This window comes from Poecilia reticulata, chromosome 7, assembly GCF_904066995.2.
Source record: "Poecilia reticulata chromosome 7, P_reticulata-male-v2, whole genome shotgun sequence".
In the NCBI taxonomy this organism is placed as follows: Eukaryota; Metazoa; Chordata; class Actinopteri; order Cyprinodontiformes; family Poeciliidae; genus Poecilia; species Poecilia reticulata.
In genome coordinates, this window is record NC_088836.1 from 23,495,897 (window position 1) to 23,523,210 (window position 27,314).

Consider the following 27,314-nt stretch of genomic DNA (forward strand, 5'->3'; position numbering starts at 1 on the left):
GATGTTTTAAAGGAGATTATAAAATCTTTGTCTTATTTGGTTACAAAAGAAAGAGGTCAGCTTGTGTTAAACGAAATGATAAAACCATAAACGCGACGCAGGTTTTAGTGAATTCCTGCACGTTAAACGTGATGCCTGTGAATTACTAGTGGCTTACCCTCCCCTCTCCCAAATAAGAAATATAAAAAGCATATGTAAATACGGGATATGCCCTCTCCATGAACTCCTGCTTGGCTTGTCCCTGCGGGTGTACTGTAGAAACACGGTGGCTGATATAAAGGTGATATCAGACTTCCAACGCAGGGTTTGCCAACATGTTGATTGTAATTATCCACTCGATCTTTAAAACCTTCCTGGTGGGCTGCAGAGACACTTGGAAAACTAAGTGCACAGATGCATTATGACTAATGCTCCATTTGGCAGCACCTCTCTCTCACCTGTTTTCCTTGTGTCTATGGTCAGATTTTGCAGCTGGATCCTCTCAATAACTTGTTTTCCAAATATACAGATAATTGGTGACTTTTGCTGGCAATGAGCTTTCTCAGATTTATTTCACTCTTTGAGAGTAGAAACCAAAAATATGTGAATGAGAGCAGCCTTCATGGGAACTGGGCTGGATTAAGACACAAGGTGGACAATCGGAGGCAAACAACTTGAGAATGCTTGAGTTGATGAACCATAAAAATACAAATTGTACCAATATGTTCAATGTTGTAGATATGTTTTGGTTGTTTTTAGCTGGCAGATAATTTTTTAAGCAATGAAATGCAATATTTTTCCTTGCCACGTTGCATTAGATCAATGAATTCTATAGTCAGGGTTAAAAATAAAGTACAGTATTTTTTAAATTAATGAATTTTAATAAATGAATAAAACATTTTTTTAGCAGATTCTAAACAACAAACAAAAAAAAGCATCTCATTGTTTTTTTTTAGGTAGCCAATGCAAATGTTTTTTTAAATCTCTTTTTTCTTATTTTTTTTTGTTCTATAACAAATGATGACGAGCCATTTCTCCCTCTACTGCTAGACACGCACATTTGTTTTAGTTACTTTTACCCAGAATGCCATGCGCTATAGTCCACTTCCTGCTTTTGGAGCGATCTTCAGTCCACTTGGGATTCAGATGTGCTTTCAAACCGCACTAGAATTCACTCCAACCGAGCCAAAGTCCAGGTTTATAAGAGAACCAGAGTTCGGTTCACATCAGAGTTTAATTGTCTGTTCACACCTCCCCTATAAAACTGGACTTTACAGACAAATAAGCTATAGTTTGATTAAAGTGGACCAAGCAGGGCTGGTGTGAATCCACCCTAAGACCATTATTACAGAGTTAAAATAGTCTCCTATGACTTTGTATTTTTATGATGTGAAATTCTTTGAACTGCCTTGTTGCTGACGTGCTGCACCATTTAATTGATTAAATTAGCTTTACCATCACATTAGCAATTAGCATGACCAGCATTACAAAAATAGCAATCATCTTTTTGTACATTCTTGCATTGATTATAGTTTATCTTGCAGAAAGCTTCAAGCCTAATATTTCATCTTGGGATGTTTTTCTGTTGAAGGCTAAACTAATTGATTTTAAAATAACTTTCAAAATCACGTAGAGACAGGTCTTTTAGATTGTAAAATGGTTAATAACAAATCGGCATCAAAACCTGAAAGAAATAGATCCTTATTCAGATGATGAGGACAAACAACCAAAAACTCAGATGAAATATCCAATCTGGTTGATCTTTTTGTTCATTCCAGGAAGAAAAACGTGCTAAATTTAGTTGATACTATTTATTTTGTCAGATTAAGTATTGAATGAAGTGAGGCAGAAAAGATTAACTAAGTATTAAGGAAAGTTGGGGGGTGAGAGGAGGCAAAAGGAGATGTGTGGGTTGAGCTGATGGGCTGTCAGAATCGTGCAGTGCATCCTCACTTTCTATTTCCTTTCTTTCTCCAAGAATGCCTCAGTGCAGCTCATGTCCTCTGCCGCCTTTTTTTTTCTTTCCGAGAGCTATTTCCTCTGTGAGAGGAATGTCAAGTGCCCATCTCAATGCTCTTTTCTCTGTTTCGTTTTGTTTTGTAACTTGTGGCTCACTCTTGATTTCTGGTTCTTTCTCTTTACCTCTGTCTTTGTCCTCTCAACTTGTCAGGGATTTTTTTTTCTTCTCCTCCGCCTCACAGTCAGCAGGTTGCCAGGACCGCACATGGCCAAGTCGAATCAATTAGACTCAATTAGTTCATGTAAAACAAGCTAAATTGTCGCAGAAGGAGAAAAGCAGCTAGCTTGTAGTGCAGTTCCATGCGAGTTTATAAAGATTTGAGAGATGAAGGCGGTGATGAAGACCGAGGAGTAAAAAAAAAAAAAAGGAGGGGGGAGGAGGAGACGGAGAGAGTCGCTTTATTAACATCGTGGCACCCGCTAAAATTCAGGGAGTGCTGTTGCATCCAGCTGTTACTGGCTGCGCGAGGCTTCGTTGCCATGGCAACACAGCCCTGCGCGACTGCTCAAGGTCGTTCATCCAACTCTGAACCGAGCAGCAGCGCGCCACACATCGGATGTGCACTGAGAGAGAGGCAGGGAGGAAAACAGACGGGTAACTTCAAAGTGACCAATCAAAAGCACTTCAGTGACGACGTGGCCGGTGGAACAATCTCAGATGTCCCTTTATCTGCCCTCTGACACTCTCACACGCACTCACGCACGCACACACACACACACACACACACACACACACATTTACAGACACATGGACATAGACCAGCACTTTCCTACATAAAGGAACAAATAACAACAATAACAATCGAACAAAAGAATCCCCGCCAGTCATGAGACCGGTAGATTCTCCTTCCAGCTGATACAATATTTAGCTGGTCAGTGGGAGACGGAGGGATTCACTGGCTGGAAAAGATGTGAACAGCAGTGCTTTTCTCTGTCTCTTCCTGTTTCTCATGGTGCATTGCTGTGAGGCTACCTGGGGCTTCTTCCACCTCCTCTCCTCTCTTCCACAGACAAATCTGCAGGAGCATCTCCTGGGAGTTTGTTGGCGCGGCAGCTGCACACATTGTACCCTGAAAGCTTTTCTACAGTCTCTTTGTAAAGATCTTACACAATTATTACACGTAATACAGTGCGACCTGAGAGTGGTATTTTCAACATAATACCGCTGCTAACATGACATGCCTATACTAGAAATACTGGTATTTTCATGCTTTCATAGTATGATGCTGGGCTACAAAAAACTGGTTCAATCAGGTCAATTTAATTTAGTTATTAGTATTGAATCAAAATGAAAACTACAATGCTTACTTTCTTCCCTAAATGTTGTTAGACTAGCTAATGGTTGGGCGACAAATCAATAACAATATATATTGCAACATGATCAATATGAAATGAATAATAATTGCACTGAACTCCAATACAGAGCCACACAGCATTCTGGGAGTTGTAGGCAGAGAAAAGACTTCAGCTGCTCAGTAGGATTGGAAGGAACTCGCTTGCTCTTTGGTTACCTAGCAACAGCCTGTTGACTTAAGTTGTGCAGCAGCAGTTTCATGTTTTACCTCATAGCTGCTCAAAAGTAAAAATAATGGTGTGAAAGAAGAAAATGAGAATTAAAACTTGAGAGGAAACTGTAGAGGAAAGGTCACCAGTTTGGCAGTATTTCAGATATTTAAAACAAAACTATAGAGTCATATGATGGTTATTAGTCTGTAAAAACAAGAAGAAGGGGAAGAGAACATTCATATTTTCTTATTATTACTGTAAAATAATTTTTTAGATGTTTAGTGATGGAATAAAGTATCAGACTCACTACCAGAGGCCATCATGGATCAGGTATCGATCTATCATCTGCTGCAGACAGCATGTTACTGAAAGTCCCAAACACTTTTGGATGTGTTTGGGACAATTTCACATCAGTCTTGTAAATTGTTTATGAAGAAATGTTTCAAATATGTGAATGGATGTATTTTGTAGCTTGTGAGATTAAAGTTTTAGCGTACAAGTGAAACTTGTACGCTGAAACTCTATTACTTACTTACTTCAGTAAGTAAGTAATAGAGTTGCTTTTGTATATATATATATATATATATATATATATATATATATATATATATATATATATATATATATATATATATATATATATATTTATGAATTTATCCAACATTAAACCTCCCAATTAAGGTTTTGACACTGCTAGACCTGCTATTGTCACCTCTTTAGTGCCTCTATAAAGAACGGATACAAACCACAAGTTGTTGGAAATATCAAAACAAAGAGCTAAAATGAGACGGCTCATTTTATCCCAGAGCTAATATGGCCATTCGTTATTACTGAAGATTTGTGATTTCATCTGAAATTATATTGAGATAAAATAATTTTAATTTTCATTGTTGGTCTTCATTAGCCTGTCTCTAAGCTGCTGAAGGAAGTCTTTCTTTCTTGTTGTCCAACCAGTAGTTGGAACTGATATTTAATGTTTTCTATTATTATCGTTTCTTGTGGTAGTGAAAACTGATTCAAGTTGGCACCAGTTTAATTCAATTGCATTTAAAGCTTGTAATCAAGTTGTTTTGATTAAAAAAAAGAAGTAGTTTTTCCTGTGTGTGATTGAAATTGAATCTCTGAAAATAAAAAAATAAAAAATCACGGATGTTAAAGTCTTGGGAAGCAGATAGCTCTTTAAAAACCCCAGCATGTTGTCATCCAGATGCCGTTCAATGGCAGTACTCCGTCTGCTGCCAAATATTTGACCCATTATTTGTTTTTGAGATCTAATCTCCTGCACAGAGTGACCAATGTCACAGGGCTTGTAGAGTAAATATTCAGGAATCATCTGCGTCATTATGATTAACTTTGAAAGGAGCAGTTTGGAAAACGCAGTAGAGTCAGTTTGTTTGACAGACAGCTAAGTACTACTTTGTCTCTTTTTGGATGTTTTTGAGAAGGTTAAAAGCTGTAAGACAATAATATATATAAAAAAATAGACTTCATTGGTTAATATTGGTTAGGGTTGCTAAAATTGGGATGCAATATAACTAATCTACAATTAATGTCTCTTACTTCAGTAAGTAAGTAATAGAGTTGCTTCTGTTTTTGTTACTGATAAGGCATCTAAAATGTCAGTCAGTTTATTCTCGTGGTTTAAAGTATTAGCAAGTGTAGACAATGGATAGATGAAAAACATAGATATTAGAGTCTAATTTTTTGTTTATTTTTTCTGCATTCTGTTTAACTTTTCTGCATCAAATAGAAGCTATTAGATTATGGTAATGGATTGTGTTAATACTGTAAAATCATACCCTGACAGTATGTGTTGCGTGCATGCTGACTTTACCTGACTTTCCTTCAAACAGAAGCACAGTTAGATTTTTTTAAAACTCTTATTGGCTGATGACGTGATGCTGAAAGGCAGTTGTGTGTGAACAACTGTTTAAAAGTAAGAGAAACACAACGTGTCTGTGAGCCCCATTCAGGAGGTCAGGGCTAGTTTCACATTTCCTCTATACTGTAAGGTAATAGACGCTTGTTAAAGGCGTCCTTGCGATGCTGTGTTTCTAACAAGAAGAGTTCTGTTTTTCTTACTCGTTTTCCATTGTAAAAAAAAAAAAAAAAAAAAAATCTAGGCTGAGTTTATATGTTTTAAGGCTCCTCTCCTTGCTTAAACACTCACACACGCACACATGCGCTGCGTTTTATGGGGTAGGAGTTGAGGTAAATGTTACCAGCTGCAGCACAGCAAGCGAGGGGGCTTTAACTCTGCCTGAACCCAACTGTTACATGACCGCCTCCTCAACTTAATTCACTCTGGTCCAGCCTTCCCCCTCAGCCACCACATCCCTCCATAGCCAATGCAACACATGCCAGTGTGGACTTACAACAAATGTTTTCATGCCACTTGAACTTATTCTCAATTTTGTCACGATACAACCACAAACTTGAATTTATTTCCTTGGATTTTGTTCGATTTATGGCTTGTGATAAATCAAAATTTCTGTCCATGCATTTGTCCATTCATCGTCAAAAAGGATAGTTATCAAAAATTAGCTATAATGCAAAATCGTAAAGGGGCAGTATTATGTAACGTCCAGACTAGCACAATCAAGTAACTTCACTTGTTAAAAATGCTGTATATATCAAATACAACTTAAAATAAATTTGACTATGTAATTTAATGCCTCGAATTGGGCCTCTGTCTCTTTAAGAAGTTCCTGCTTTTCTGAACTCCGCCTTCAGGAAGTCATCACAACAATGCTCCTCTATTAACCGCCTGACAATGTTTTTACCAGCGTTTTAGTCAGAAGTGGCTCATTTAATGAGCTCAGCTTGATGCACAGTTTTACCAGGAGTTTGCTAATTTCTGCTGGCTAGTCCGAAGGAGCTTAATGGGGGAGAGTGAAGCTGCAGCTCTGAGGAGCTGTGTGTCAAAGGCGAGGCTAGGTCCAGCCAGACATTTTTCACAGCTGAAAGATTATAGAATTTCTCAAATATGGATAAAATACTCCATGTATGTTTGTGATGACGGAATAACTTTTTAACAAGATGCAAAGCTCAAAAAAGTACATTTTACATAATACCTCTCCTTTAAATGTTGTATACATGTGTTTTCAGTCCCGTTTTACCCCTTTACTCAGAAATAAAACCCCAACGGTTAGTAATTTAATCTCAGTAGAGACCGAGCTGTTCTGTGAAGATCTCAGAGTTTTACTAGAGAACAAACACCCTCACCAAGGAGCACTTTGCATGAAACTTTTCCAAAGTTTCTTGCAAAGTTGTATAATAAAACTGGAACTCTATAGTTTTAAACATTGCACCAAATATTGTTTAATCCATTATCTGGAAATAGTGGCGGCACACTTGCCAGCCAAGTAAGATATGACTGTCTAGCTAAACTGTAAGGCTAGGTAAGCAGAAGATTAGTCACAGAAAGAACCAAGAGGTTCATGGTAACTCTGGAGGAGCTGCAGAGATCCACATCTCAGGTGGGAGTGCCTCCCTCCATAAATCTGCCCCCCCTATGGACCAGTAATAAGATTGTTGAAAGGAAGCAGAAATAATTTTCCGGAGTTTAACACAAGCCATGTTGGGGACACAGCAAACGTGAAACATGGTGGTCTGGCATGAAGAGCTAAACTTTTCCTTTTGGGGAAAGCATGCAAAACACAGTGTGTAGCAGAAAATTAACACCCTGAACACAACATGCCCACCTTGAATGGTGGTGGCTGGTCAGAGGATTGAGTTAAAAAAATTAACATTGTTGGATGAAAACTTACAGAAATAAGGTGGAAGTTTATCTTCTTTACTTTCTAGAATATTTCATGCTGTAGTAAGCAAATTGTACCAAATATATCACAGGATCAGTATCTGAATGTGTGGCACTAAAATAATTTGTTTTTAAACATTTCTTTATGAAACGCCAGTTGCATATAAGCATAGGGAGGACGATATGGACTTAAACTTTTATCACGATTCTATTGTGATAACAGTAAAAGTGATGATAGGAACTATTTATTACTTCTTTTTTGGTTAACTGTATGTCTGTGGCTGCATGGCACTGCCATCAAGACCCCACAAACACCAATACTGCTCCTGAAAAACATTCCAATTTGTAACATGATTCTTTAAGATACCAGTCACATAAAGAAATGTGATTTGTATCACTAAACTGAACACAATAACTGCATTTAGTCATATTTTAAAAATTATTGGTATACTCTCATTGAACAAAAGTTGAAAAAGGTAAAAGTAAAAATAACAATCTTGTCGAAATAGACAGTTTTGGGGTGTTTTAAGCATCATTAACAAGATAAATCAAAATTCTTTTCATAAGAAATTTATCATGATAAGTGATAAATTATACAATAAAGGCCGACCCCACTGACGGCAATAAATTTGCGACATATTCTGAGCCATATAAAGACACCAACATATAATTTGACGATGAAGAAGCAACACAAGGACCACCGCCATCCAACCATCTCTGTCACCTTGGTGTGAACCAGTGTGCTGGTTGAGCAGGCTCTACGTTATTGGCTGAGTTTCCACCTCCCCTTTGAGGTCACGATGTTGGTACTGTGACGACACCTGGAGCTTGTTCATCTGTACCTCCTGTCAAGCCTAGTTTGCCGTGCACTGCAGCATTTAGCAGAAGCACTGAGCTTTCGTCGCTGCTTCGTTTGACTGCATGCACACAAAGTCAAATGAGACGCAGCGGCCAAGTTTCGCCTCCTTAAAACTGTCTGTGCAACAGTTTTTCTTTTTTCTTTATTATTTTCTTGCTCAACCGAAGGACTGAATGAGGAGATTCTAATGTATTTCATCATGTGATGTGATGCGAGAGCCTGCAGGATCACGCTGCAGACAGGCTGCTGATTTTGCTGGTGTCCAGAAGTGAGCGGGGTCATTGCCATTATGCCATGTGTTTCTGCCAACCTCAGATGTGGAAAGAAGCTCTCCACGCAGGGGCCCCAGCTCAGGCAGGGGGAGTGTCTTCAGTCGAATCAGCTTTTCCTCTATAAAACTTAACCCCTCTCATTTTCTCTCCCTCACAAAGAGTGGTAGTAAACAGTCTACAGCTCTCTATGGAGAAAATAGGCTGTAATTTGGTCACTGATTTGATCCAGTGTGAACCAACAATTTTGGTTTCTTTTGCAGCTCTTGTTATTTAGTATTAATCTTTTTTTTTTTATATCCAAGTAAATCAGACCTTGCACTAAGCCCCACATATCAGTTCAACCATTAAGGACGATGCACCGGATGAAATATCACCTCCTGTTGTTGCCCGCTCCGGTAACCAGGGTGAGCGCCTAGAATTTCAGGCACTTTGAAACATTTGTTAGGGTTGCATGAACCGGGGCGCTCCCTTAAGTACGACATGCCTTTGAGGGTTTTACTCTTGTTGCTCTGCCAAACACCACACAATACCATCAAAATGGTGGGAAAAAAAGAAGAGAATGATGAAGTTTTTCCATCAGATAAAAACACTGTTGCTCCTTTCCTCTGCTGTTTGTTTACATACATATTGACTTGTATTAGGTGATATTGTCTACGTAAGTCACTTTAATTAAAATTCGTAGCCTAATACCTGTGTGTTATAAAGAATTAATTTGTAATGTGTGTTTTTAATGAACAAACTTGGAAATTATTACTATTATTTTTTTCACAATTTTTGGCAACACAATTTTTGTTGCCATAATCAATCACTGTACAGCTCTATTGTAGCTTAGCTGTTGCCTCAGGGCTGGTTAATAATACCAAGATATAAGGATTTCGTATCATAATATAATTAATGATTTCTTTTTTGTTTTAAATATCTAAATAATTGCCAAACTGGGGACATAATCTTTCCTCTTTTATTCACAAATTGCTCTGGAGTTGTTGCACTCATTCTCTCCTTTCACTCCACCCTGATTGTTTTTATTTTTAAGCAGTTATGGGACACTGTGGCAAATTTAGAAACTTATTCCAAATACTGAGGCGTACCAAGTGTGTTTTCTGTGAAATCTGTACACGCATCTTCACCTTTTAGACGTCATAGTCGAGCGTACCGATTGCCTACGTTGCAAGTGACAAGATTCCCTCATTTCCCACAATCCCAATGGATACTAGCAAGTCTGGCGCCTCACCCAGTTTGTTCTCCAGCAGGGCAACCAACGAACAACAATCAGTACCGCTTGGAGCGCGGCAGTCACACTACGCATCCTTATTCCGACTGGTTGGACTGGCTCAGAATGGTTCCATGTGAACATTGTTTTCTACCGAACAGTTTCCTTTGTGAGTCTTGTGTCGTAAAAATGTACCTTTGTGAGGACGTTTCCGGCCGATGTTTGCATTGAATCCGCCTCAACTACACACGGAGTGGACCTAGAAATATGCCATAGTTTGTTAGAGGCAACATGGAACTGCTGCTGCCCAAGTTACTCAACTGGTTGTTGCTAGGTAACCACTGAACGACTAATTTAGTCGTTGCTAGGTAACCAAAGAATGAGCGAGTTTGCTGATTCCACCAAGCTTGCTTAGCTGGCCGGGAAAGAAACGGCCGGCCAATCCGAGTTCAGAGTTCAGTGGAATCATCAGCAATCCATCAAATGTATATCTATTGATATTGATCACATGTCTGTCGCGATAGCTGCCATTATTGTTTTATTGCACAGCCCTAACTAAAACAGCATATTCCTTCACAAGATAATCTTTTCCGTTATTCTATTATTTTAAGGATATTTTTGTTTTAGATTTTAAATCACACAGTTCAGTGGAGAAAAAAGGATATTTCATGGAACATAAACAGTACTAGTAGTGGAAATAGTTAAGACAAACAACCCAAAACAACAAACCCAAACAACGTTGAACCTTCAATCTCTCCCTGCAGGGGAGATTGAAGGTTCAGAGTATTTAGGTCATGGGAGAAAATGGTTCAGGATATCATAATATAAAGATGCCTTTAAAGGCTCATCTTGGGTGGGTTCTGATAGAAAATTGAGCTTTCCCAACCATTCCCAATAAGTCGTGATTTTATTTCATTCACTTATCATTGAGCTACAGCAGTAGAGACCTATAAACACGACTGGAAACTACAATAGGAAATAGTTCCTTGAGTGCTGAAACAAAAGAGAAGGAGCTCCACTACCAATAGATTTTTTTAAATAGATTTTGCTGTCTGAAAAGAACCTACTGGTTGCAGTACTGACCCCCAGAAGCCACTAGGCTTTGTTTTTGTTGTATTGATTTATAGTAACTTTCTTTTAAACAAAAATGCTGTACTTTTGAAGGGGATATGGCTGAGCACTACTTAAACTACATGATGCAACAGTAAACTGACAAACGCACTTTGGGAACGTGTGCACATGTTTGTAGAAACTGATTTTTTTTTTTCTTCTTACATGTCAGTGACAGGTTTCCAGTACGGGCCTTGTGGTGAGTATGTTTTTGATAGTGATCGTTCTGGGCTACCTCAACAAAGGCTAAATAAAACAATTTTTAGTGCTAGACTTAGAGAAAAGGAGGGAGGTAATGTGAGGATGTAAATTATGTGATGTAAATGTATGTGAGGATGGTGGAAGTAGAGTTGTAAAACTACAAACAGGGCCGGAGAAAGGGCAGAGATGAACAGAGGAAGACCAAAGGGTTAAGGCAGGAAATGACAACAAGCCATTAATAATTTACCTGCAGGACACATCCAGTTCAACCTTTAGGTCTGGTCACTGGTGCTCAACAGTGGGAAGGCATGCAAAATGGCTCCAGCACAAAAAGCCAAAATTCATTTGAAAGAAGAGGAAGCATGATCAAAGAAGATCGGCTTGCTAAAAGACTGAACCTGATAAAATCTGCACAGCTTTGCACTTTGAGGATTTCATAACCCTCAAAAGTTGTAGTGAGGAAAAAGCAACCTCTTTGTCATAACATTACAAATTAATATGCCATGAAGCGGCCCATGCAGGATGGAAGATCTATTTCAGATCTGATACCACGTGTGTGTAAAAATACTTCCACACTTGTCAAGTGTCTTTGACCTTAATCATGTAAATAAAAGTGTGCAGCTTCAGAAAAACAGAATAACTGAAGGTAATAATAAAAATGACTTAAAATTTTTAGTCTTTTTGCAACTGGAGTTTGTTTCAGCTGTTGAGGGATTACACTTCTCAGTTTCTCTGCAAATAATGTTTGCTTTAGCGTGTTCGAACGGAGGCTTTGACCGACTGCCAAAAGGTCAAATACAGGAGGAGCAGTTTGGCTCTCGCCACCATTTACCAGATCTTTCCTGAATGGAGAAATTTTTTTTTTATATTGGCAGAATATTAACCTGAAAACTTAATCTGCTGCATAGAACACTGTTGCTCAACCGAGTTTACAACAGAGAGTAACCACAGCGAGACTGAATGTCATCACTGAACCCCTACGCTCCAAGTTCACAATATTTTAACTGCACAACAATTTATGTTGGAGTAATTTGTCCGTACAGATTCCTAAAGATAACAGCTTTAGTCTTTGTATTCCCAGCTGCTTTAGAGGCATTATTGCTCCTTTTTGACATAGCATTACTCATTGACGCACACTCTCATATATTCAGCCTCGACAGCTCAGTACTAATTTGCGGCTGTTCTGCATTTAACCTTTGTCCTGACACACTTCAGCTGCTCAAAAGAGCAGAAATACAGCCAGAGGGGTCAAAGGTGGCAGGGTCGACTTGTTGCTCTCTGACGATTGCGACAAACATTGTGCTGCCGGTAGTTTTTACATTCAATTAGAGCTAAAATGCTGTGATACGTATTATTTTGTTCACAAGCTCAATTTTTCTTACAGTTTACCTAATCGTCTTCTGCACAAAAGACCGGAGTCAGAGGTGACGAGGTGAGGGAAAAGGGAACGGTTTTTGATTGTTCTGTCTCAGGAGGGGTTGGAGTTGAAAACAGCACATGTGGCTGACACTGAGTGCTTTTTCCATTTATTGTGTAGCCTCAAACCTATGGGTATCACTGCTTGAGGTGGAGAGGTTTCAAAGTGTGACCTTTAAACTAGAGAAAGTTAGTCGGGTTTGAGAGATTTTGTCACTATTTGACCATTTTTTACCTCTGAAAGCTTTAAACATTTAGAGGAAGCTCAGAAAGAAGGACATCATAACATCAACGTCTCCTTGAATGGGTTTGAAACCACTTTAGTTTCAACAGCACCCTGCTTTTTTTTCTGTTTGATTTGACTTATCAGATTTTACTTGTAAGATATTAAAGAGGTACAGAGACATTGAGAGCTGGCAAAATCTGAAACTGTACAAGTTACTCAACTTGCCTAGGTTATCCAGCAGGTTGTTGCTAGGTAACCAATGAATGAGTGAGTTGCTTGGTAACCAAAGAGTGAGTGAGTTAGTTGATGCCACCGATGCTTGCTTAGCTGACCATGAGAGGTTGAGAGGCTAAAGTCTTTCCTCTGCTGTGCGGTTATTAGTGAATATTCTATAAATTGGATATTCTATCAGATCAATTATCTATTGACATATTTATTGGGATATGTATTGCTATTAATATGTTGTCCTAATAGGAATTATTCTACATCTGAAAGTAGAATGTTTCTGCTTGTACAGCTTCTATAAATGGTTATATACAGCCTGTGAGAACAGCTGAGGTTCTGGGTTATTGATTTGCTTTTGCTCTTTTATTTGGACCTATAGCATTTCAAAGCGCCTGTCCTTCATGTGCAGCTGTTGTAGTAGATGTATTTCACTCTCTGTGCCCGGAGAGCTGAGTGAAAAAGCAGCGTCTGCAAGGCAAACGTCCGCTACAGGTGGATGCGGGCAGTATATCTCGTCTCATCTTGCCGTCTGCTTTGTCTGGTTTTTGTCTGGGCTCCTCCAGAAGATTCACGGCGGCTGTTCCCTCTGAGGAAATGCGCTCTCGTGTGCGCGCCTCGCAGCCAGGTGGATGCAGCCGCAGTTGTGCTGCTGATGTGTGGAGAATAGAGCAGCGGGGAGCTTCTTCAGTAGCTGTTAATTAGTCAAACACACCACACACGCACATGATTAATATGCACTTCCTTGTCTCCTTACGAGCGGCTCGCAGCCGCTCTATGTGTCGTTGCCTGACATGATGCCCACTCTCTATTTGCAGGGCCGCCCCTCCCCTGCCTGGTGCTATGATCTAACTGCAGCCTCCTCCCCCTGCACTGGCATGTGGATGAGCACACACATCCTCACACAGCGCTCTGGCAGCATGTGGGGTGTGTCGCTGCTGTATTTACGTGTGTGTTGTTTGGAAGTGACCTTAACATGGACTCTGGCTTGCCCTGTGATGTAACATTTTGTAGATCTTTTTTTTTTTTTTCTTTTATTGTGTTTAAAAAATGTCATTTTTCTTAGTATCCTTTCAAATAAATACTTTTCCTTACCTGTGTTTATTTGAAAGTCTTTTCAAATAAACACAGGTACAGGTTTGCTCTGGAAAAAAAAAAAAGCACACATTCCCAAAGTGATAAGAAAGGAGAGGATTGGTTTAGAAGAAAAGGCGAGTTTTGGATCTTTCCAGTCACATTCTTGGAGTAGGTCAAAGTTCCCCCAGCACCCGGAGACGCGTTCTGATTGGCTGCTGAAAGGTGAAATTAAAACCACTGTAAACTTTTGACCTCGTAGGAGCCGTAGAGAGGAACGCCCATCGCTGTATCGAGAGCGATCGTCCCCCGCCTCCTTCTCAGCACTACCTTCCTACCCCTTCTCCATCCTCCATCTTCTGCCTTGCTCCTCTTTTTACTCCCTGTTTGTTTGTCATCTGGTCTTGTTTTGCTCCCTTTCATTTCTTCCCCCCTTTTCTCTAGTTATTATTCACTCTCTCTCTTTCTCTCTCTGTCTCTCTCTCTCTCCCTCCTCTTGATGAATTTGTGCCTTGCTTGCATATAGCCTGATGAGACAGGGAAGGAGGGAGGGAGGTACAGAGCAGGAAAGAGCAGGGGGAAGGGTATAGAGTGGGAGGAGATTGCCAGAGAAGGGGGGGATGGGAAGAGAGAGAGAGAGAGGTAGGGAATGAGCAGCAGCAGCAGAAGAAGACATGGGGAGAGAAGGGCAGGAGGAATGTAGGATTGTTGACTATGTTGTGCACAAACTGTGCTCTGTTAGAGGGGAAGAAAATCCAAAGAGGAGTGAATGTATAAATAGACATGTAACGGCAGCTCTGACTAAGATCTGCTGAGCAGTGGGGCGGGGAGAGCCCATTTTTACTGCTAATGGTTTCTCTCATTACACATCAAACGGCCGGGGGTATGTGCGTATGAGTGTGCGTGTGCAGATGATTTTAAACGATTGTACGAGCCAAGTAAAGGAGCAGTCGAGTCGCTCGCTGCTTTGATGCCACGTGGGCAGACATACAGTCTTGCAGATGCGATTTGTCAGCAGCCGTTTTGTAGCTGTACAGTGAGGTGAATTACTGTCTAATTCTCACTGCTGTTCACAAGCAGCCGCACCAGGCCCGACTGAAGATGCACACCGCCAGCAAAAATGGAGATGCAGGGATGTTTTATCAACGTTATACCTGCCAATGCAGATTTTTGATTCCGCTCCAAGATCTGTAATTGACAGTGTTCAAAATATTTATTTCTAGCCATCATTTTAGGAATAAAGGCGATGCTCCCGTGTGCATGTGTGTGTGCACTTGTTTAGCGACCTTATTTAGGACCATATTTACTGAAATTCTGAAGACAAGTGGGTCTAAGGTGGACACTCTTGTCTAGGGTTAGGGGTTTGGATGCCAGTTTTTTGTTTGATTCCGGTTTTGGCCGATACTGAATTTTTTTTTGTCTGAAATTTTTCTAAATATACCAAGAAAGTCACTGAGTTGGCAACAGTGGAGTGACTATCATTAACTGCAAACGCTCAGACATGACTCATTCAGAGCAAAAGAGGACAGTGACTGGTTTTTAGACCTTTGGTGAAGTCGATAAGATCTGTAGATAATCACCAATCACGCAATATTAAGGAAATCGGCTGGCTGATTTATTGGTGCACCCCTAGTGGACACTCTTGTTTATAATTAGGGGTTACGTTTAGAGGCAAAGGAGGGAATTAAGTTGCAAATTTTGAACGCTACTATCTACTAGTCTTCTAGTGGAGATTTACACAATTATTACTGTTAGCATTTATAACTGCATCAGGTAGTTGGGGATGAGAAGAAGAGCAAGGTTCTTTGTCTTGAGCTCAGAGAGGAGACTTTGGGATGTACATTTAGAAGCTGTAGATGGATAAATGGATTGATGGATAGATGGACAGATGGATAGATAAATGGCAAGCTTGTAGTTTGTCCTGCCTCCCTAAACCATCTTTTCTCCTCTCCTCTTTTGACCCCTTTATTGCTTTACTAGGTAATTACTTCACCCAAGAGACAGCCCATTAGATAAAACACACACATGCAAACATACACAGACATCCACACTCCCACCATGCATCCCATTAGGTAAGGAGCACCCCACAAGGCACACGCCATCTTCAAGATAACAGGCACCTCCAACAAACACTCGGGTCTACAAACATCTACGCAAACAGAGCATTGGGAGGTGGGAACCCCTCCCCCTCTAATAGGAAGGTAGATTGATAAAGTCACAAAAGATTACCCAACGTGTCGTTTAGCTCGTTCTTCTTAAATTTTTCAAAGCAACCATAGTATGTTGTTGTTTGGCTGTTCTTGTTTCTGATTTCTGTGTAACTTTGGAGTGAGCAGCTACAGCTCTGCAAATGAGCCCATCTCTAAACGTGCGATAGATGTGAGCTGACAGTGATGTGCATGGGAGCGAATGGAAGTTGATTTGTGACTGTTCGTAATGAGATTGCGTTTTCCTGTGTGCTGTCTCCTGGTTTCAAGGTGTGTTTGCTGCTCTATGACCGATCGTGTGTGTTTGTTTGCGTGCGGTTATACATGTTGCCATGCAGTTTCCCCGCCTCTCCTGCTTGTGCTTTTGTCTGTGGGAGTGATGGATGGCAGGCAGGCGGCTAATGTGATTTAGATGCTCAACCAGGAGTGTGTGTTTGTGTGCGAGTCGCATCCACGTGTGCGCAGATAAAATTTGCAGTGTGTGTTTGTGTACCTGTCTCCAACCCTTTCGCTACTGTTTTATTCCTGATGCTTTGCAGTTCTTTGGACTCGGAGCAAATAAATAGATGGAGGAAGTCGCTTAGAGCCGCTTCCTCTTTGTTGAAGCGGAAAACAAGCGAGAAGAGGAAGGTAGAGGTGGACAAGAAAATGGTGTGCTCTCACTTTAAATAGTAAAAAAAAAAACCTGTGTTAAAAAAGTTAGTAAGACTCAAACAGGCTTTTATGTCACCGCGCTCGAATACTGGCAGAAGTGCTAGTTGACCTAGACAGACTTTTATCTGTAATCTTGTGAGGAACAACGTCTTTTAAGTACTCTTGCTTGTATTTATTTTATACCATACTGTTTTTTCCCTGACTTTAGTGTGCTGTAATGCTCAGAACTAGTTTGGTGGCCATTTCTTTTAACTTACATAAACTTTGGAATAAAAGAATTAAGAAAAACTTTGCTGTAATACTTTCAGCCTTCCTGTTTCTCCAGGTAATTGAGTAAAATGAGAGAAGTGAGAATAAATAACATTTGAGCGAGTGTTTTCCACGTCATGTTTTGTCTGAAGAGGTTAAAGCACCGATTCATTTGAATGAATGTATGTTTTTACACAGTAGCTTGTAAATGTTTCTTAAAAGTCCTAATAAAACAGAAAGTAGTTTGTACTAGCTTGTTTGTATTGCATAGTAAAAACTGGTTGCATATCTGAAATGTTTGCACATCTGCCTTAAATTTCAATAAACATATAATATGTCTGTTTCAGTGCATGGAGCCCATAATGCAGTTTACTGCCTCTAATGACAAAACAGTTTTTGGATTAAAGAGATTCTCACTGAGCCAATTTCATCCTTTAGCTAAACAAAACACTTCAGTTAGACCAAATTAATTTACATAAATGTGACAATTTTTCAGTACATCTTTTATCAAACAGCCTAACAGATGGAGGACTATGCAAGAGGGGTTTTTCTAGCAGTGGTTATATATACAGACAAGTCAGTGATGCAAAATACAGTTACAAGACCTTAAGTCTAATAAAATTCGGTAATAAAATCCAGTTTTTAGGTCTTTATGTAAGCTTACACTGTTGTTTTCATCAACTAGCAGTTAGTTGTTGTTCTTTGCGTAGATTGTTGCCGTGGCAGCAGATTAACAATCAAGTTTGTGGTTAAAGAGACAGGGAGGTGACTCTTTGATTGCACTGTATGGCTTATTAAAGTCGACCACAACCATAAAACTGATATTGTTTATTTTTAATTTATTTAACAAGTAAGTTAAAAGCAAAAGGAACTGAATTCTTTTTCCACCAGATCAAGTTTGTTACTTTTTCATTTAATGGCTGTTACTTTTTCATTTAATGGCATGTTTTCAGCATTCAGGCATGACCCTGTTTGTATAATTAATTGTTACATTTCTAATAAAATGAATCCCTTTGATATAGCAGCGCATAAACCTGGCATAGTTAGTGAGAACCAGTAAAGTTTTCAACATGTTCACAGGATTTATTCCTGCACAGCAGTTTTCTTCTCAGTTTAGCCGAAGTTGACAAATGAGTATGCCGATGCATAGGCATTTCTTTTTAGAGAAGTTTAGTTTTTCTGTAACATTTGCGCGACACACTGGAGTGCTCCTAGGTTTCCGTATTGTCTACAACTTTTTTTTTTTTTTTCAGCTGCTGTAGCAAAATGTGTTTACAACTTAGCAAAACTTTTTAATGGTGTCATTTTTTAAGTTAGAAGAGATCCCCACTGTGGCCCTAAGTGAGGCTGATCAGTGATAACGTATGAAGTTACACAATTTTGAAAAACAAAAAACCTTTACAGCTTTAGACTGAATAATATGAACTGTGTTAGTGCTACCTATAGTGTCTTGCAAAACCCATAATGCAGTTTCACACATTTCTTTTCCCATTTTTGTCCCAATGCCAGCTTTTGCCCATGCTTCTTTGCAAATATCAATTAGATTTCAGTCCTGATTTTGGACTAGGCCATTCTAACACACAAGATTTGATCTAAGCCATTTTATTGACACTATGGCAACATTTGACATTGTTTAAGTTAGATTGGTCCTCCTGGAAGGTATTCTCAGTCTCAAGTCTTTTGCGGAATCTAACAGGCTGTTTTCCCCCACATATATTGCATTTTTCTTCCTATTGTCATAGCATGATGCTGCCACCTCCATGTTTGTCCCTACTTGCAAACAGGATTTCTTATTTCAACAAAGTTTTTGTCCTTGGCCAAATTTATGGAGTGCATGACTAATAGCTTTCATGTTAACTCACCTGAGGATTTCTGCAGCTCCTCCAGAGGTTACCAGTGGCATCCTGATTCCTTTTCTAAGTAATCAATCAATGCAGTTTAAAGTGTTTTACATCTTAAAAACATAAACAAATGTCATAAAACATCATACAGTAACCAATTATGAAACCAGTAACAAACATTAAATTATGCTGATCAATTCACATCAAATATGTTGGTGAATGTTTTATTTATTGTGGCTCAGCAGCAACTCTAGACATGTTATTAGTCATGATTTAAAGGAACTCAGTGTTTCAGCTGTTTGGCAGTTTTCTGGACGTTTGTTCCAGATTTGTGAATTGTAGATTGTGCAGAGCAGAACCAGAAGACTTGAGAGGTCTGGATGGTTTCTACAACAACGGCAGATCTTTAATGTATTTTGATGCTAAGCCATTCAGTGATTTATAAACTAAAAACAGCATATTAATGTACAAAAAGGGACCAAAATAACAGATCGGTTGTTTTTTGTTTGAGATTTATCCACCATCAGAGATTCGCTGCTGTATCTCTGCATATTATTTATTAGGACTATAGGTAATAAAATGTTGCACTCGAATCCCTGGGTGAGGATGAATCATTCACATACCTGAAACTTTTTTTTTATTATTTCTTTTTAATGTAAATCTATTTACGATGGCAGCTAACAGCCAACGCACCCTGGATGCTTGGATGAGTTTGAGTTTCAGACCTGCTTGGTTTGTTTCTTCCTTGAGCCAGTCAGACACTCTGCTTTTCTTCATCCGCCACCCCATCTCTTCTCTCTCTGGAGTGTGAAGTTTGACACAGCCGCCTCTATTCTGTGATGGCAGTAATTGGTCTAAAGATGGACCTCACTCTCACTGTCTCTGAGCTAAAGAAGCAATTTGCTTCCAACGACTGAGTTTGTTTTTTGAGACACAAAGAACGATATGAAACCAAAGCAACATCTAGCAGTAATGAAGGGCCGTTGTGTATGTATGCATGTGCAGGTGAGGCTTGTTCTTTTTGCTTTTTGTGAATAGCGCTATTTGGTCTTCTGCAGGGTAGCTGTGAATAGCTAGCTCCCCTCTTTGGTACCTCCTTGTCTGTGGAAGCAAGGGTTTCACTCAGACATATTTTTATTAGTCTCCATGGTCTGATTTGTTTAAGAGGAGGCAAGGTGCCAATATGTGGCTTAGCTCGTATTTTACTCCAATGTGTTCGCTGGGTTTGCTGGACGGGGGCTGAATGAGAGTCATCCAGAGTGCAAACACTTCCATACGATGTTCTGTTAGGTTTTCCCTCACTGTGCTGTTGTGTAAATGGCTAGCAAATGGGATTTCTGCTAAATTAAAATCATTCCACAGGAAAGAAAAAATGCAAAAGGTAAAATGAGGAAAAAGAGTAAAAGGTCACTAAGACACAAACTGTAGCTGTGGATCAACTTTTAATGTCTGTGAAAACCTTTTATGAGAATAATGTTAATAACATAGTATTCATACCCAATGAACATGTTTTGCTCACATTCCACTTTCATTTTGTAACTTCGCAATAAACAAACTTTATGGTGTTTTATTGGGATTGTATATGGTTAACCATTACAAAGTAGCACGTAACTTTGTACTTTAAATATTTTTCCAGCTTGTCCATCTGGAAGGTGAACCTCTCTTTGTGTCTTAGGTCTGTTGCTGCCTGTTTACAGGTTTTCTTCCAGCACTCTCCTGTTTTTAGCTCCATCCGTGCTGAACATCTTCCCTGATTCTACTGAAAATCATTCCCATAGCATGATGCTCCCACCACCATGTTTCACTCTGGGAACATGGTGTTCGAGGTGATAACTACTTTGTTTTTCATTTCATTAGCTTGCGAGATAAAAAGTAAATTTTCTTCATATGACCAGATCTTTATAGTGCAACAAACCTCTGAGCATTTCGCAGAACAACTGTATTTATCCTGACATTAAATTACTACCAAGTGGATTCTATTTATTTTATTATTAGTAGGAAGGCATTTTATTTAGAATAGGACAAAAACTGCAAATGCACACCACACTTCTCAAAATTGTATTTACAAAAGGAATATGCACAATATCATGGTAACATGTCTCTAAAGATTTAATATTTTACCTAATTTCAGTCCTTTACCTACATTTTTCTAATGGTAAACAGAAAAATGAATAAGTAATAGAAAACTAAAAGTGTATCAAGATGAACTGACACATGTCTACTCAAAAGATGCAGCACCCGCCCGTCCTTTGAGTAGCAAAATTATTAATTACAAAACAACCATAAATGAAAAGTATTGAAGGGACATATTGACTTCACCTTGGGCAAACTCATCTATGTCTCTTACAGCATGTTGTTGTCACTTATGCTGGTATAGAAACAATGTCTTGGTGGGTTTGCCTGCCTTATCTGGCTGCAAAATGCAAAGCAGACAAAATGTAACTTTATATTTAAATTTTGGATAAAAATAACTTAAACAAAATACCACAAACAACTGCTATTGCTTTTGTGCTTTTTACTTGTTTGAAGAAAACAGTTGTCAGCTCTTTTCAAGGCTCAAGCTGACTTCCAATCCATCAACTTTTGATTCACACATTGTATCATTTCCAAAGGCTGCACACACTTTGGAGATTTTCTTTTGCAGGATTGATTGTTTTTACCCAGCAACCCTGCAGTCGTTTGCTCTGCAGAGGGTGGGAATGATGCAGGCACCAAGGTCTAAGCAATGACATAGAGTTGACATAAAAACTCAAAGTTTCCGCTGAAATGGCAAATGTAACCCAGGGTAAAAAGTAAAAAAATAGTGCTACACAAACAATCTCGTTTATACAAAAAGTTGTAAGTAGCAGCCAACTTTTGTATGACTCAGTTTGTTATGAGTCAGGAACAAATTTAGAGTGTGTGTCAGCAGCTCCAACTCAATGACTGAAACACCCTTCAATTAATAAATTATTTGTATTGGTAATATGTCCTTCTTACTTTTTCTGTTACCCTGGTTGTTACAAACCAAAATATACTGCTCAAAAAAATAAAGGGAACACTTCAGTGTTCACTTAAATGTTAAAGTGTTCCCTTTGTTTTTTTGAGCAATGTATAACAAAAATCAGTTGATGATAAACTGTGACTTAAACTACAAATAAATTATGTCATTCACAAATGTATAATATTTGTCTCTAGGTTGTTTTCTGATTTTTAGCTTGAAACTTCTAACTGATAACTACTTTGAAGAAAGTGTGATTTAAAACGTTAAGTTGTAGCTCCTTAAAACTTAACTTAATTGCTAATGTTTTAAGCTAAACCTAATCAGATTTGATGAGGGATTTTAAAGGATTGGGTTTTCGTAAGAGGATTTCACACTGGATCAAATTCAACAAAATGTTTCTTTGCTTAAAAGCTTCATGATTTTAACTGCTTTTGCTCAAAAATGTTCCTTTTCAATATCATTGTATAACACAAATTCAAGTTATTTGTATTTCTGAAGACTTGAGTTCAGTCAGATGGGAAACCCTGTGGGGTTTTATCCTGACCAGCACAAACTATGGACTAAATCTGGATTGGGAGGGGCTTTTGCATTAAAATTAATGTCAAATTTTGGATTGGGCTCTGGAGACTAGCACAATGTTCATCAATCCTTTAGAGGAAGCTAAATCTAATCTTCACTTCCAAGATAAATTTGAATACGCAATAAATTATTTGACCTAATATGTTCTTAAAATTAGGGAAATATGTCAGGTAAATAACAACTAACAATAAATAACTAACACTAACTAATAAAATACTAACAATAAATTCATCAAAAAGCCAACATTCAGCCTAGTCTTCCTCATTTCCTAATATTTTATAGTTAAAATGGCAATTTGAAGTTGCCGCAATTGCACTGCTCCTGATTTTTCAATCATTGGCGTCACTGAAGAGGTTCTGCCAGTTTGCTGTCATGAACCAGTGTGCTAATGAGAAAATACATTGACTGTGATTTTAAACAGATGCAACTGTTGCTGCTAATCTGTCAGATAAAGTTATGGAGTCATTTCCAGATTATCTGGCCTTCATCATATAATAAAGTATTCCTACAATTGGAAACGCTTAAAAAAACAGACCCCGCTTTTTCCATGAGCAGATATCCCAGCAATGAGCTCAACTTGACATCAAACATCCAACAGCTAGATTGCTGATTTTATATGCATTTGTTCGAATGCTGGGAATTAATTGTCATTTTAGAAAAAGGGCAAACTCAATAGCTTGTCTCCTTTTTGCAACATTTTATTTTATAAAACCACAAAACCTCTGAAACATTTTCTGTTGGACAGCCCTAACGCAAAAGATTACTTTCTCTTTTTGGGGGGGTCTTGTTGCCTAAATCCTTATTCTGTTACTGTAGTTCTTTGATTAAATGTTTAAAATAGTAATTGAACCTGTTCTTTATCCACGTTTCTGATTTTTTTTTGTGTGTGTGTTTAAGTTGCTATGGCTGTGTTGGACCCAGGTTAGTGTCGTAGTCGAGACATTTTTAAGCTGTCTTCAGGGTTCCTATGCAGTCTAGAAAAGTGTGGAAGTATTTTTCACGTCTTTACTCCGTGTCCCGTTGTGTCAATGTTGCATTTATCTATCTATTCATCGGCCTGTCCATCATCCATTGATCTATATACATGTCTATCTGCCTGTCCACTTGATCGCTGCTGAATCAGAACTCTGAGTGTTTCTCGAGTTCTGACTGGTACCGATCTTGGGTGAGTTGTAAGGCAGTAATACGTGACTTTCACAAAAGCTGAAGATTTTCTATCCACAACGACTCATCTGTTTGACCTGGAGGCCATGGAAAGATTTCTTTGGAAACTTACCACCAGACTAAATCAGTTTCTCTGACAGTTGGTAATGCAGAAATGTCACCGAGATAAGATCTCTACAGCACATGTGAGTCTCTTTTTGCTGCTTATCAGCACAGGCTAACTAGCAGCTTCTGTTCAAGCAATCGCAGCCAAAGTTGCACTTGAGGTGCATCTTTATTGGACCTTTAATTTGTGTTTTTACAACTGAAAGATGATTATTATATTGCTCAAGTGCACTGGCAAAAGACAAGCTGGTAAAAATTTATAGAATGCTATCAGAGGTTTTATTCAGCTTTCTGGTTGTCAAGCGCAGGGAGATGATGAGAGAGGTTTATAATACCAGAGCTGACTGTGAGAAGACCTTGGCGTCTGCGAGCCGAACATTTCTCCATTGATTCACAATCTTAAGCTCATTCACACCGCTTTCATATTCAAGGCTTTACGATGGTATGAGCAACCCCACATGCCGTTAACTATCATTTTATTCATTCCCGCCTTTCATGGCTGTGTGAAAGTGAGCACAAAGAAGTGTAATAATCACACTAAAGGCACTAAAGGGCCTGCTCTTGCGTGTCCCAAATTACAACCTTTTAACACGTGTAAAAAATGAATTGGTTTGCTTGTCTTTATCAATGCAGATCTATAGATTCTCCCAATTTAAACAATGATTTGTTGGCTCTATTTTCTACCTCTGCAATTAATAGGAAACACATAATTTGAAGTGGGGTCTTTGTTGGTTTGTGAGAGTGCCATACATCACCTAAACTAGAGCACCCACTCTTCCTCCTCTTCTTCCTCCTCCTCCTTTCCCTTCCTACCCACTAACCCACACATGCACACTCCCGACAGTCCCCATCTGCTCCCAATCAGGGGTGCAGCCAGCGGTCAGGCACGTGCTAACATACTCACACACATAAACATACACACTGCAGCCACTCCAGGCATGAGATCAGCCATGCAAACATACACACACTTGAACTGGACTGAGAGATTTGGTTGTAAATGTGCTCGCCCTGCTGCGATTTTCTGCATGTCCGCTCAAGAAAAACAGAAGTGTACTTGGTTGCAAAACTTATTACAATAAAATATTTCTAAAACAAGATTCTTCATTGAGAAATTTTATGGTCTAACACTTTTTATCATGATAATTAAAGAGCAATGAAGACTTAAAACAATCATATTAATCGTGGTGAATCGATTACTGAAATTAACATCAACTAATTTAGTAAATGAGTAATGCTTAACTTTTGTTGAAAAACAGCAGTCAGTGAAGCAGTTAAGCCTAATATGTAACAAAACAAACATTTTTGCATTTACAATAAAAACCCTCTTTGTCTGTAAATCTGTTCTAGCCAGCAATCTTTAAGTGGCAGGCTTAGCTTTGTAGGTTCAAATTCTGTAAAAATCTCCTAGCACCTTTTGCCATCTATTTATTAATCCAACAAATAATCAGCAGATTAGTTGACAGTATTTTTTAGTTGCATATGTGTCCTTTGCTGCAAGTGATCAAGCATAAACTAAAGGAATGCAATGTTATTACAATTTTTATACTGTTAAAAGTAAATGATTTGCTTATTTGCATCTTTTAAATAATTTCAAATATTATATAAAAAGGCTTAAGTGGTTAAATGGAAAATCTGTGGAAGGTGGCATTTCTTTAATCCAATGTAATTGATTAATCATCAGAATAAAATTTCTAAAATAATTGTTGTTTGGAGCCCTAGTTTTCTGTCAGGCTTTCACATGATTTGGGTCTGTGCATTGAAATGACCAAAGAAGAAGTTAAATATTTAGTTTCTGGCTGAATCCCCCATTGTTTTGTCTAGATGTTCCACTAGAGAGTTTAAAATGGTATAAACAAACCCACAGCATCACAGATCTTCTACTGTACTTAACAGCTGACACGATTTACTTCAACACATGTTCACCCTTTATTTGGATAAACTGTTTTAAACCTCCATTTGGAAAAATGTCCCTTTAATGAAGAACAAGAATGCTTTTAAACAGCAATTATCAAATTCTTTTGGTTTTCTTACTTGCAACCAAAACATAATTAAACTAGGTTGGCCTTATTCTGATGTTTAAATAAGTTCCAACTTTTGTGGAAAATGGGATGCAACATAAGTACCATCACTTGTTCACACAGCAGCATCTTTCCAGAGGGAGCTGTGGGAGTTTTGAAGCAAAAATCAATGTTCTTGAATTACTCATTTAAGTTCAAATAATTTATTTGTTATATATATTTACCTAAATAGCTAATAGCAAAATTTCCTCTAACCATTTATTGCAATAATTACTGGGACAATTTATCAACCAGCAAAAGTTATCATGACAGGATTAATATTAAATCTATTTTTACACATTTTTCTCAGAAGTTGGGTATAAATGCGAAGGGTCATGCAGTTAACTAATCCTGACCTTTACCTTGCGCTTTTGTGGCCATAATCCTTAAACCTGTACCTTAATCCTCAAAAACTACTTCATAGCTGCAGGAAAAGCAATTTGGTCCCCACATTCACAGAATGTCCCCAAAGTACGTATCATCGAGAGGTCTGGACCCCTTCATGATGTAAAAACCAACCAACACACACATACACACACAAACATATTGATGTGCAAAGACAGATGAAGATGAGCGTTCCTGTTGGTGTGCTTCATGGATGACAGGGTGTCATGGAAACTCCCAGTGTTCTCATGGTTACGAACTGTTTACCTCTACGGAATAGTCTCTTGTGATTGTTCAGACAGAACACTTGAGCTACTGCAACAACTCAGTCTAGTCAAAATACACAGGCGAACACACTCCGGTTCTTATCGGGATCTAAATGGGCACAAATTGGTCTGTTATATGCTACTGGGGTTAGCACTGCAATTTAACCTAATAGTTTGCTGGCAGGGTGGGGGGTTCTACTTTTGCTCTTGGGTCCTTCGAGCACGGATCTTTGACATTAAGTTCTTGAAGTTAACATTCCTCTTTTTCTGGATCTGTAGGGCTTGTTTTAGATGAAAAGATACAGAGGTGCTCTCTGTTGATTGGCTGGTTTTTAGAAGTGCCACTTTCAGGTTTCAACTGTGTGGCTTCCTGTAAAAGTTGTGTCTCAGCGTCACTTTTTCTGTGTGTGTGCGTGTGTGGTCGGGCATTTTTGTCTGGTGAGTGGGAGTGGTCTGGGCATCAATGCAAATGAGCAGGAGCCACAGTGCGTGTGCTCTGCACCCGTAATGAAGACAAAAGTGCATACAGATGCTCTCTCATAGTTCCTTACTCATTAGGGAGCTAGCACAGCCTCCTGTTTTTTTTTTTTTTTTTAATGCTTCTGATTAATATGGCTGCTGCCGGTTATTCATTAATACTGCCCTAATGAACTTACACTGGTGAGCGTGAGAGCTAAACTTTTCCTGCATGTTTTTCTTTTTTCTCTCCAGAGTCAATTGATCAACCCAGATAGGAGAACACCCCCAGAGTGAGGGGAGGGGGCCATCTGACCGTCTGTCATCTTGGCGCCATCACAAGGTGGGCTAACATCCTGTATGGTTGGCATGGTAACGGCCTGCTGGGTTTAGGATGAGCCGCTTGTCAGACTCAGTTTCTTGTTGTTGCCACATTCTTGCAACATCCTCCTGACCTGAACACTGAAATTCAGAGAACATGGCATGTTTTCTTATGCGGATGTTTTGTTGAGGTG

At 38.9% G+C, this 27,314-nt stretch overlaps 1 protein-coding gene across 2 annotated transcripts in view; it reads left to right on the plus strand.

Annotated features, from left to right (window-relative positions):
- The window catches only part of LOC103467612 (nuclear receptor coactivator 3-like), a 68,189-nt gene that overhangs the window by 6,672 nt on the left and 34,203 nt on the right, over nt 1-27,314 (plus strand). For both annotated transcript variants that reach the window (XM_008414159.3, XM_008414160.3), the window contains exon 2: nt 27,055-27,142. The gene's annotated coding sequence lies outside the window, so the exon portion shown is untranslated. The remainder of the gene's footprint in view (nt 1-27,054; nt 27,143-27,314) is intronic.